At 40.0% G+C, this 13,115-nt stretch overlaps 1 protein-coding gene across 1 annotated transcript in view; it reads left to right on the top strand.

Moving 5' to 3' along the window:
- LOC127658348 (ETS domain-containing transcription factor ERF-like) overlaps positions 1-13,115 on the top strand; it is a 90,439-nt gene that overhangs the window by 38,388 nt on the left and 38,936 nt on the right. The window lies entirely within an intron of this gene.

The raw sequence follows: 13,115 nt of genomic DNA, 5'->3' as shown, positions 1-13,115 counted from the left end.
TCTTTACTCACTGAGCCACCTAGGCCCCCCAAAATACTTCTCTTTAAAGTATAACAAAGTTTATTGATGCAATATTATCAATTAATACTCAATACAATGCAGTCGATAAACTTCTGACTTCCTACTACAAACTAAACAGAAACTTGAGATCCAGTGAGATGGAGATTGTATGGCCAAAGTTCAGGTACGTACGTTACTTCCTTGGGCAGCAAGGCTATACTTAGGAGCAGCAGGGCTGCAACTAGATGCAGCGCATACTGTCGCTGGAAGCAAAGCTCTCCGAGGTTTTTACTCTCGATGAGGGATGCAATCTGTTGTGCATTTCATCCAATATGAGTTTCAGATTTTCACACCTAGGTGTAAAGTGAGCAAGGCTTGATGGGATCTGTAGTATATTTTGGACTCCCTTTGTTTGATTTTGGCGCATTTGTATTATCGGGCTTTGAGTGTTCTTACAGGCTGCAGTCAAGCTTTATGACTGTATGTAGGCCTGCCTTTGTCTCCTCTCTGAGTACATGAGGCCCAACAGGACCAAATGCATTTATGCCTCTTAAAATCTTTGAAAAGTAATTAAAAGACTGTAATTTACATACATTTGTGTAAAATTTACTGGCGATTGTTAAATCTGGTCTTTTAAAATGATCACGTCATTTGGCAACTGACTACTGAGGGAATCTAAATTGAATTTCTTAATTCCAAATATTTCTTCCTTGAAAGTAAGAATAATTAGTGGAACCATTAAGGAATCGGAATTGTTAACAGGAATGAATCAGACAGGGGTTTAGAGAAAAAATATAATCTCTGATGATTCGTGATTCTTTCGCCAATGATTGTGGATCGATTCTCATAAATTCAGAATAGTTTCTGAGATTCGTTTAAACCATGGCAGCGCAGTGGTGCTGATGTGCGCACCAGAGACAGATGTTAGAAACACGCACATACTGTATACCAAATCCAAGCACACAATGCAGAACTGATCGCAGACTGGATGTATCAACCACACAACCATTTGTCTCCTAATGAAACTACGATCCTCAAATTCATAAACAAACTCTCTAACATAGCAAAGGGAGAGCTCATTTGTGATTACATGTTAACAAACAACACATAAGACACAGAACAAGAAACATCTGCAGAAACAAATTAAGACAGCGTTTCCGGAGACTGTCTGCTGCTTCCAATGTCTTTCACTCCTCTTGCGCTCTCTATTTTTTGGCTGTTGCTCATTGCTGGTCTTTTGCTCATTGGGATATTGCACAAATAAAATTTCAAGCAGGTGGGACTTCTACTCACAGAGCAAATGGATGGAACAGCGCATACGACATGCTTGATAGATTTATTAAACAATAATCCCACTATATATGCTGCTTTACTATCACCTGTGGTGAGAAAAGGGGAAGCTGACATCTGCACTCTCACAGAAGCAAATATCTCATGTAATCAACCTGGACCAGCAACCTCTAGTTATAGTTCAAATAAAAATTTAAACATTTCTGTCACAGAACAACTTATAGTCTAAGAAACCCAATTTTGGTCAAAATGTTAAATTACTCTGGTTCACTTTTGCACAGCATAATATTAGGTAAGAAAATGTAGATGTATCAGGAATTATTTTAGAATCGGATCTTGATTCCCAGAATCAGATCGAATCATGGGGGGCTTTAAGATTCCCTCCCCTAGATTTTTTAATTCTTTATGATATCTGATGGGTGATCGAATCACAAGTGGACAGACAAGACAAATCAATGTTTACACCTGGTTGTAAAATGTGTCTGTTTTGAACACTTGTGTTCTGATTTATACATCAATCACTATGCCAGTTTATTATTGGATTATAATAAAGTACAAAAAAGTAAAAGAAGAAAACGAAAGCTAAAAAAAACAGTGCACTGTTCATGTTACACTTGCATGCAATCTATATTATTTTAGAGCGTTGTCAGGTGTCCGTGTTTCTCGTCGATCAGGCATACTGAAGAAGTTCCATAAAGTTCTCATGCATGTATTTGTATGATTCAAATTTTCAGATCAGAACCACACAACTGCTACAACACAATTTTAAACTGGTTGTAATGCATCGGTTGATTGACAGTTGAGTAGGCGGTGCTACACTGCTGGTAAAATGCACAGGGCTTAAAGTATTCTGGCACCGTGCCGGATCTCCGGTGTGCAGCCGTGAGGGAAAAAAATAAAATAATATTTGGGAACCTGCGCATGCGGTTTAATATTTTCTAGTCAGTTTATTTCACCTACCAATCATATGAGAGGAACGCAGCTCTAACTAACGTTACAAGCCTATCAGAAGCAGAGAAGGGCGGGTCCTGGCAACACAGTATGATTGACACCCATACGTCAGTCTCACGTTAGCGTTGTCGGTGAAATGGAGCGCAAGTTTATGAAGCCTGGGGATGATGTCCTAGCAATAGATAAAGGACTCTGGCGCTGGGCGTGGATTGAAGAAAGTAGAGATGGCGAGCCTTTTGGCAGTTGGTGCCAGAAACTGAGAGAGCCCGATTTGCTTGAGGAAGCTACTGTATGCCAGCAGCGGTAAGAAAGTGCTTGCTCGTCATGATTTAAGGTGCGTACACACTGCCAGCGACATCGCGCGTGACAGCGAGTCAATACCATTCATTTTCAATGCGAGCACAGCGACTTCCGGCGACACGAGCTGTCACGACCGTTGGCGCTTGATGTGGGCGTGTCCAGCGACGCGACAAAGTTGAGAAAAGTTCAACTTTGGAGCGACTAACGGAAGCGACAGCCAATAGGAGAGAAGACGGGAGAGCTCACGTGATCCTTTCTCTCTCTCTCAGCTCCTGCAGTAACGGAAAGGTGGATGAAAGGCTAATTCTTGCTGTTAGAAATTTTCCAGTGCTCTATATGTGTCTTCCCACATACAAGGACATTTTTAAGAAAAATACATTTACATTTACATTTATGCATTTGGCAGACGCTTTTATCCAAAGCGACTTACAGTGCAATTATTACAGGGACAATCCCCCCCGGAACAACCTGGAGTTAAGTGCCTTGCTCAAGGGCACAATGGTGGTGGCCATGGGGTTAGAACCTCTGACCTTCTGATTAACAGCCCTGTGCTTTAACCACTACGCCACCACCACTCCAAAATACTGCGTGGAAAGGTGTATCTGAGATCGCGGGGATTTTATGGACCCAGACAGACCGGCGTTTGCATTTTCGCCGCAGATAAACAGCCGCTATGGCAAACAGCACGCCTTGTTTCTCATTCATCTTTGATATAAAGCATTTTATGTACTGATTCCATTTCTATTTAGTCTTTTCCCTCCAAAATGTTTGTTTTTAGTGGCAAGAAAAGAGATTCGCTGTCAACAGCAATGGAGTGGCATCCGTGAATGTCATTTATAAACGTTACTAGGCGACCAGTAGTGGTAACACCCACTAGCGACTTCACCGCCAGCCACTGGCGACCTGCAGCGATAAAGTCGCTGGCAGTGTGTACGCACCTTGATTTAGACTCCGGTCATAGAGCCGCTGCCCGTGCACTCAAACTTACCACGAGCCGGAGCAACTGTTACAGCTGATTGTCTGCGATTTAAAAATACGTGCAGAACATGATTTGTCATTCAGAATTTCGCAGCCACTGGTCACCCTATGTAGAAAACTAGCAGAAGACAAAAAAGCGTTAACTAGCCTGTCGGTTTCAAATCAACATGCGAGTTACATGAACACTCCATCTTCTGGTCCAAATGTCTTAAAAAGAACGAGTTTGCAGGACTTTGCTTACAACCCGGAAAAAAGAAAAAATAAGTGATAATGGCCTTGACTTTCACTTCTAATCTTCAGTTTAGCAGTTCAGTTCTTTAGCACTTTGAGCACTTGTTCTTTAAGCACTTTAAGCACTTGTTATTGTTCAGAAGAAAACACTTTATTTGACATAGTACTTTTAAATAAATGGTGCAAAGCATAATCATTGAAGAGAAGTGAATCTGTCCATCTTAGTCTCAGTTTACCAGTTTTTTAAGCACTTTAAAGGGGTCATGACATGTTTTTTTTTATTGTATTATTATGTTCCCTTAGGTGCAATTATAGTATTAATATATTTTTTTTTAAGAAAAACTTCTAAAATCTAGTGATTTATGACCTTTTCCCACCCTGTTTCTCATCCTCTGATTCAAACAGTCTGTTTTGGGGGCGTTTTCCATTTAAGACTTCAGTGTTAACGCCCACTGTTATGATTGGCTAACGTCAGTGCCTATGTATCAATTATTGACGCCCCCAGCCAGAACAATATGCAAGTAAACTAAGTAAAAACACTGTGATTATTCATAATGAATGAAATTGCGCTTTAAAAAGTAGTTTAAAGTTTAAAATAGATTACTTACAGTTTGCGTCGTCGTTGTTCCCAGAATAGTCGACGCGGACTTATCTTTGAGCAACAGTTTTCTGGCAAAGCCAGCATCATATTGAGATTTGTTCTCAAAACAGTCATCCTTAAAATGTACAGAACAAGCGCTTAAGTTAACACTGCCGTGACTGGAGCGTCCGCAAAAAATAAACTGCATCCATTTTTCCCTGGCGTCTGGATCTTTCGGCAGCTTATTCAGAGGTTTTGTTTGACCACAGCCAGGAACAGCACATCTGTGTGGCATCGTAATTTTCCTGTGCACAAGTAGTCTCTGTCAGAGCTCGCTGTCCATCGACTGAACACTTGTGAGGCGCGCGGCGATACTGAAATGGCGTAGTTGTCTTGCGCTTAAATCGTAGTTATCTTGTGCTGGAGGCGGTCATATGCAAACGCTGTTACGTCACTTCTAACCGACCGTCACTTCTAACCATGAATCCAGAGCGAGCTGTATTTTGAGCTTGATTAAATAAATGATTAGTTTACAATGGGGAGGGCGTCTTAAAATATTAAACTTGCAGGACGTTTTAATGATACAAAGACCTCTTATATACCAAAAGATCAAGGCAAATTTGGTTTCTCATGTCATGACCCCTTTAAGCTCTTGTACTTTTGTTATTATCATCAATATTTGAAGATAAGTCTGTCTGTGCAGTCGTAGTCTCCCAAAAAGGTCAGGCTCAGGATTTATTTTCACTTTAACCCCTGAATGCATTCAAATGGATTAGTGTTCATACTACGAGCCCAATGTGGTCAAATGCTTTTTCGACCACTTTCGACCACCTCCGAATGTGGTTGAAGAGGACAAATCTCAAAATGATTTACAGTAAACCCTATTTACACATGTCTTTGGTATTATTCAGTTTTAAATGAATAACCCAAAATGCATTTTAATACCTGGTGTTATTGTGGCCAGAGAAAAAGACAGGGGGACTGGGACAAACTGACTTAGAGATAGCGGACAGAAGGCAGGTGACTGGTGAGAGAGACACAAAGGGTAGGTGATTGGAGAGAGAGGATTGTTTAGACTTAGGGGTAGAGAGACAGATAGTGATTGAGTGTGAAAGACAAACAACAGAATGAGAGGAAGATGGATGACTGTGTTGAGATCTGGATCCAAAACACTGCCCTGATAATTCAATAATTCCGGCCATTAATGGAATCTCTCCCTACTGTGTGTGTGTGTGTGTGTGTGTGTGTGTGTGTGTGTGTGTGTGCATGTGGATATCATGCAGCAGAAGATAAACACTGAATATCTTGACAGAGACTGAACTAATACAGTGTGATGAGACACACACACACTCGTGGCGGCTGTAATCCAGGTCTCCTGTGGTGTGAGTGAGGTGAGTGTTATGTAATGACAAGCTGCAGGACTTTAATCAGCTTGAGCAGATCCATTTAAGCAGCTTTCAGATACGGAGCACAGCCGTCCTGCTGCTTACCACCACACCACCATCACACAGAGATACATCTGCCTGTGTGCGTGCGTGCATGCGCGTGTGTGTGTGTGTGTGTGTGTGTGTGATGATGACAGGCGGTATCTCTGCATGTCTCTCAGCCCTGTGCATGTTTACCATTGGACACACATACATGCTGAGTCCTGTCCTCTGTCCCCTCTCTCACACACAAACACACTTGTTGGTGCGGCTATTCTTATGAGGACTCTCCATAGACCTGATTTTTATACTGTATTAGCTATAGATTCTATCACCTAACCCTCTCAAAAAACGTTCTGCATTATTACATTTGAAAAAACTATCGTTTAGTATGTTTTTTAAGTTATTTGAATTACAGGGGGCACTAGAAATGTCCTCATAAACCACATTTATAGCATAATACCCTTGTAATTACCAGTTTGTAACCTAAAAAATGTCCTCGTAAACCACCCAACACACACACACACACACACACACACACACACACACACACACACACGCGTTTACTTGAGTATCTAAATGGAAACATACAATGTACTTTTAAATAAAGCCAATTATAGTCTACCTCAACTTTTTAAGTAACAGTATTTGTTTTATTTATGAATTTAGTTCACTTTTAGTGACCGTTTTGTCCCAAACTATAGCTCAGTATTCATACACAGACCCCTGCCTCTTATAAAAATGTTCCCACCATCTTTAAGTGTTACAACTGTGCTACTGAGAGAGAACCACTCGTATCCCTCTCATATTCTTTTTCAGATTGTTAGCAGATGTGTGGCGGGCTTTTACCCCCACTATCTAAAAATAGAGAGTCCGAAGAATAGCAGGAAGTGAGAGAGAGCAGGAATGATGGAGGTAAAGGAAGGAGGGGTGAGGAATGGTCTGATGCGATAAAGAAGAGGGAGTATTTTTGGCCGGTTTCACGTCACACAGACGCAAGTCAGACTGCGGTACACAAACAAAGATGAGGAAGGTGATAAAAGTGCTGTGCTCTGACAGAAGGGGGCCACCGTTTGTGTGGACACTCGTACAGAGGTGTTGAAGATGACAGTGTGAACCATTTCAACGACAACTTTAACAAGACACAAGCCTTGATGTTTTAGTTTTTCTGCTGACCAAGCTAATGTGCTTTGATTCCTCTGTTTTCTCATGCCATACCAAATATACCATACCATACCATACCAAACCAAACTCTACTGTGTTGGCCTGAAAAAGTATTTGTACAGTTAAGCCAATGTCTGAAAATCATTGCATCAGATAACAAAATATCAAGTGACATCAGTAAACAAATAATGCTATACCTCTTTCAGAGCTAACTTCAATTTTTTTGCCATTTATGCAATTACTTATTAACAAGCTGTGGAAAAGGTCTTATTGGATGTATAAAGTCAGTTCCCTTCAAGTTCACACAGGTGTAGAATAACCACAAGTGTAGTTCAGCACAATAATAATGGACATGTTCCATTAACGTTTGACAACCAGAAAGTGATATATGTTTTGCACTCAATACTTATGTACATGTGATTTTTTTCGTTTTTTATTTTTAATAAATTTGCAAAGATTTCAAATAAAGAGTAGATAGTATGTTGCCAATATAACAAAATGTGGAAAAAGTGAAGTGCTGTGAATACTTTCCAGATGCAATGTAGATAGTATGTTGCCAAGAATGCACAAATTCAACACTCAACCAAAAATGTAGAGTGGTTTGCAGTAAAAGGAAACTGAATGATAAATAAAACAAGGGATTTCATATTGTCTATCGTATGCAGGTAGAACTGAAACATGACAAGTAATGCAGTATTTGTAATGCCATCAACTGTTAGTATTTTGACAGTCGTTGAACTATGATTGACTATATGTTCCTGTTGGATAGAAAATGTGCTAGTGTTTTGACAGAATGATTAGATATTGAGTCCGGTTTGCTGTGTTTTGATAGAGTTAGTGTATGTAGAGAAAGTTTTTTTTTTGCATTTTGAAATGTATAGTTGATTTTAAATAAACAAAATGTGGTTTTGAGCAGAAAATGTACTAATTGTGTGATGTAGGCGTGTTGCTGTGTTAAGAGCTTAAAAAGGTATCTTAAGTATAGGTAAACGCTTGTTAGCGATTGCAAAAAAAACCTGTTATGTGACAAGAACTTGATTTAGAATGTTTTGCCATTTGTTTAGTTCAAGTTGCTAAGCAAGGTATTTTCGCTGTGTAATGTATGTGTGAAATAAAAAAGAGGTTTTCTTTCTTTCTGTTTTTTTTGCCCCTCTGCTGTATGAAATTAATTTATATTTCATTTAAAAAACGACGTCTGTGTTAGAACAGCACCATTTAGATCAGGTGTGTAAATGGAGTAAGTGTGAGTGTTGGCTATAATTTGGGCACAAATTCCAGACTTTTTGTATAACTGTCAGACATAAGGACAGTAAAGTGTTTGTCCATGTTTGTGCGTGTAACAAGGTGAGATTTTTTAAATGTAGGACTGTAAACAAGAGCAAGGTTCCCTTTAGTGTAACACATCAGACCACCTGCTCCACCTGTAAAATAACTTTTACAAACTGAACGTGAGTCAGTGTTTTTGTTGACCCTGAGAAGTTTGCTCACTTCCCAGCATGCTAAACATACTGGAGCACACAAGAAATCTAACAAATACCTGTTGCTGGCTCTCACTCTCACTCTTCTCTTTCTTCTCTTCTCCTGCTCTTCGCTTCTTTCTTTTTGCCCCTCTCTCGCTCCTACCTATTCTATTTGAGACTCAACTCTCTGGTGAAAGGATTAATTGTCGTTTATGTTTTATTTCTTGTTCTCTTCATTTCTTGGGGTTTATTTTTAGGCCTGAAGTGTCTGGTTGCTAGGAGATGGTGTCCAAGAGAGAGAGGGAGGGAGATTGGACGGAGAAAGCAAGGGAAAGGAGGAGAGAGATTGTTTGCGTTGTGAAGGCTGAATTACAAACACACTCATGCACTGAGTCAGCGCTGACGCACGTTCACACACACACACACACACACACACACACACACACACACACACACACACACACACACACACAACAGTGCCTGTTGCTTGTTTTTCTTTATTTTTATCACTCTGTGTAGCAAAATGCCTGTGTGTTGGTTTGTGTTAATCCTGTTAAAACTTTGTGATTTCCAATTGACTTGATTGAAACAAAAGGAAAGTCTTTCAGTTTCAGTTCAGATGCTCTGAAAAGTGAGACAGTCAAAATCTGTCCCTCTATCACACACGTGCAAAAACATACACACATTCACGCACGCACACACACACACGCAGGAAGCGGAGATGTTGTTGTTGTGGTGCAGAACAATTGCTGACTTCCTGTACCGCAATGGTGACACATTCCAGGAAACACCCAGTCACAAGTACAAATGCGCACGCATGCACGTGGACGCAAGCATACACGCTTACTTTACAGTAACTCTAGTGCGTTTAACCCTACCACTCCTGCAATACACTTTAGTTCAGACCCCACCACAGCGCTCAGCCTCACTGCTGAAATACTCTGACTTCAGACTGATATAGTGACATACTGTATCATAACCATCTTTTACATTAGTTATGTCTAGAAGGGAACCCGCAATATTGGAAAAGTCTCTCAATAGTCGCATGCGACATACATACACTGTGTTTATTGAGATTATTTGGAGTCCCAGAAACCTAAACCTTACCCTAAAGACTAGTTTATGTTTTGATTTTTCCGTGTGCCATTCCGCCTTGTGCATGGCCAAGCGTTCAAGCTCTCCAAGTGTACTCTTTTGATCCAGAGCCCATACAGACACTTTTGACGCATGCACTGTACGACTGCTTTGTGATACTCTTTTAGCACAGTCAATGTGCGGCACATGCACCACTGATGCAGAAAGATGCGGACTGTGTTGATGCACGTGTCTAGACAAACTAGGATGCACGCAGAGTCAGACAGTCCACAACAGTGGTGTAGCCGGGGCCTTACGCACGTATACGCCATATGCTTACTTTTTTCCCAGGGCTGTTTGCGTATAACAACTTCTAAGGATCAATCAGTATATCCAATTGTACAGCTGCTTCAGAAGTCCATAATCGACTGTTGTTAGTTTCCCTTTAACTGTATTGGATGCTGTTTTGTGAAACTGGAGATTCGTTGTTGTATTTGGTGCATTATCACTTGAATTCTCCCATTCCCTGCCCCTGACAACCGTTGTCGCCACCATCATCAACTGAGGGAATTTATGACAGTGCGTGGCGCCATGCAGGGGTCGGATGTGTGAACGGTGAGCTCTGCGCACTTTGTTAGTTTTTAATTCTTTTATGTCATAAACTGATGAGATTCGATACACCCTGCTACATAACTGTTCTATGAAGTTGCTTTTGTACTGATGTTTCCAGTCAAATTGAGAATAGATACTATGGATGGCTGCAAAATATTTACATGCCCACAACAAGCGATGTCTTTCATAGAATCAATGGAATGAGGAAGTCATGGTGTGTTTCTCACGTTGCTCCAAAGTGAGCTTGACTCACTGAACATTCACTTAACCATCCGAGGAAGCTAAGCACCTTTTTTGTTTCTTTTTGTGCTGGCTCCACCTAGCGGCTGGAGTTTGTTTTGTGGAATAACACTCCTTCGGGACAGTTGTGGATGAATCTGCATGTTCCTTGTGTTTATACCTTCTATTTGATGGAGTTTGTTTTAAAGATTTTTTTCTGTTATGTAATTCTGTCTCACAAAGTTTGTACTGAAGCACCAGACTTGAGCAATCCGATGGCAAAGTTGTCGTGGCGGCTCTCGTAGTCAAACATGGACTGTTTGAGCATAGAGGGAGAAATGCTGGTTGGCGTTAATGCAGGTTATGTATTTTCTTAAGCTTAAGAAATATGACAGTGTTTCTTCAAGAAATGCATCTTTTCCCACAGGAAACTGAAACATTTGGGAAGATATGGGGTGGACATGTTTTCTTTAGTGCTGCCACAAGTAAGAGCTGGGGAGTCATTACATTGATAAGTAAACATCTACAATTCAAATGTCTCAAACAGAGTAAAGATAAATTAGGAAGATTCATTATTATTCTAGCAGAAATTCAGGGGCAAAGGTTGATTTTGGCTAATATTTACACACCTAATGCTGATGATCAAGGCTTTTTATTGATCTTAAAGGGATGTTGCAAGCCATTGGCACCCCTCATGATATAATATTGGGAGGAGATTTTAATCTATTGATGGATTCAGTCCTTGATCATAGTGACGCAAAAGTGTGTAAGCCCCCTAGAGCAACATTGACGCTTCACAGTGTAAAAAGCTTGGTCTTGCAGATATTTGGAGACTTTTAAATCCGTCTGGGAGGGACTGTACATTTTTTCATCAGTCCAGAAGATTTATCCTAGAATAATTTTTTTATATATATAATAAAAATAATAAGTAATAATAATAATAAGTCCCTCATTTCATCTGTTGCTGATTGTTCAATTGAAAACATCTTAGTCTCAGATCAAGGCCTGGTGAATTTGGATGTGGTGCCACATATGCAGAAAAAGAAATCATATAGTTGGTGCTTAAATGTATCCCTTCTGCAAAATCCTGATTTCCAACAAATGTTAAAGGCTGAAATCAATGTTTATATGGAGAACAACTGGTCCTCAGTATCCTCTGTGGGTGTGGCTTATGAGGTACTTAAGGTGGTTCTTAGGGGTCGGATCATACAGTATGTCTCCATCAAAAAAATCCAAAGCACGAGAACTCATGGAGTTGGAAAGGAATATTAAAAGTGCCGAGGCAGAGCTGAAGTGCCGAATGTCATCTGATGGCCTCGGAGAATTGGCCCAATCGAAATACAGATATAATACTATTTTGTCGTGGAAGGTGGAGTTTTGGCTATTCATCTGGCACATTGGTCGCTTCCACCTGAGAGAGCCCCTCCTTTGAATATCTGGTTCAACATTTTGGGATTCCCAGATCTCTGTTCTTTAGATATTTACAGCTGCGACACCTGCTCTGTACTATTTTTGGGAGTAGCATACAACCCCCTAAAGAGGCAGATTCTTGGGGAGTGGTGATTACTGCTTTTGGAAAAGATAATGAGGCATCAGTGTATTACTCCCTGCTAATTCAGAGTCTGGGGACAGAGCTTCAACTTCTCTCAAGAGATTATGGGAGAAAGATTTAAACTTGGTATTGGAGGTGGCAGTGTGGGCTAGGATTCTAAACAACATCAAGTCTGCAGCTAGAGATGCAAGGGTGTGCCATATCAATTCAAGATTTTACATTGATTTTAATGGACCCTTTCTAGATTGTATAGGCTTGGTCTTAAAGACACACCCACTTGTGTGTGATGTATTGGGTACTCGGCTTTCATTTTACCCCAGACTTTATTTTGGGCGATCATCAACGTTGAGAATAGACAGATAAAAAGTTGGGTCCTAACGAGAATCATGATTGCCAGACAGATACTTTTAAGGCAATGGAGGTCAGCTGGAGCACCCTGATTTCATGAGTGAAGAAGGGTCGTTTATAAGACTGGGAAAATGTCATTTGTGTATGGAGAAATGGGGTGGATACCTGCTATTGCTGAATGTTTAACTATTATTATTATTTGTATTATTATTATTTTTGTTAATTATTTAAACTTTTTATTTTTGCTTGTGTCTATAATCATGTGTAGATACTCTTATATGACCACAGGGATGTTTGTTGGGGATTGGGAGGGGAGGGGTGGTTGTGGGGTTTAAATGTTGATTCCATATATATATATATATATATATATATATATATATATATATATGTTTTGTTTTGCTCTTGTATATATGTTTTGTAGGAATCAATAAAAAAGGTTCATTTAAAAAAAACAATATATATATATAGGACAAATGTCCAATAAAATAAGGAATCATCGTGTAATTAATGGACAAAATTGTGTTCCGTATGAAATCCATATGCAATGCCGTTTGTTCTGTATTTTAGTGGCACACACCCGAACTGCAGAGAATGTTTCACAAATCAAAGGGAAATTACCTTACACCTTTCGCATGAGATGTGTGAGATATTGGCTGGTGCTTTACACGGACGCTACACTTGACACAGAAACGGCTGGGGAAAAGACAGTCAGTGTGTGTTTTCTGTCAGAAGCAAGATAATTGTATCAAAATCATACAACATTCGAGTGCATGTTAATTGTTTCCCACATTGGGATTTTAAAACACCAGTAAACGCACCTATTCATGACATGCCATTACATTTTATTGCGTATGTCAGAGCTCGTTCTGGTAGAGAGAGAGAGTGGTAAGAAAAACTGGATTAATGCATTAATTCAAAATAAAAGTACAGTA

Source organism: Xyrauchen texanus, chromosome 17 (assembly GCF_025860055.1).
Source record: "Xyrauchen texanus isolate HMW12.3.18 chromosome 17, RBS_HiC_50CHRs, whole genome shotgun sequence".
In the NCBI taxonomy this organism is placed as follows: domain Eukaryota; kingdom Metazoa; phylum Chordata; class Actinopteri; order Cypriniformes; family Catostomidae; genus Xyrauchen; species Xyrauchen texanus.
The sequence above is the reverse complement of the archived record's forward strand: the minus strand, read 5'-3'. Positions and strand labels throughout refer to the sequence as shown.